Below are 794 nucleotides of genomic sequence, written 5' to 3' on the forward strand. Positions count from 1 at the left end.
ACCCACCCGTATACACTGTGCTTACTGACCCACCGTATACACTGTCACATCGCTCATACGCACACCGTACGACTACTGTGCACGAGTCATCAGCACTCGTACCACTAACCCGCATGCGGAGGCCGTGACGGCCGACGCATGCGGATAGCGTACAGTAAGCACAGTATATACGGGTGGGTTTACAGCGGCGTCTTTCGGAGTGAATAATGCGACTGCCTTAAGCAAGGCTAGCCTGACCCAGAAGGAAGTTACAAAATAAAATTGATGATATTTTGGTTTTTACCCATACACAGATGTGTGTTAGCACTGTATACTCAGTACTTTCCCGAGTCCTTTGAAAACATATCACAGGCATATTACTCGGGTGGGATTCTAACCCACGACCCTTGCAATTGATGATTTAAGACTCAGATTTTGAGTAATGTTGACAAAAGTTCTCGGTTCATGTTTGTGACATTGAATCCTGATAATACTGACCCGATCTGGGTTAAATTCTGACCGGAAGTTTCTAAAAAGTGTTTTAACACTTCCACTGAAAAATTAACAATCCTAAAAACTTTCTCTAAAAACAAACGTGAGATCAAGACTCAAAGCTACTCCCCTTTTCGTTTAACTAAACTATTGTACAAATTTACTACGTATTATGTACAACAACAAAAACAACAACAACAAACAACTTACCCAAAGTGGTTAAATTTATTTAAGGTTGCAGATTGCATTTAAAAAACATTCTTACATGATAAACTGTTAACATAAAACCGATTACAAAACCTATGCATTTCTCCTTCCTCAAC

The sequence above is a fragment of the Asterias rubens genome, chromosome 22 (genome assembly GCF_902459465.1).
Source record: "Asterias rubens chromosome 22, eAstRub1.3, whole genome shotgun sequence".
Classification (NCBI taxonomy): Eukaryota; Metazoa; Echinodermata; class Asteroidea; order Forcipulatida; family Asteriidae; genus Asterias; species Asterias rubens.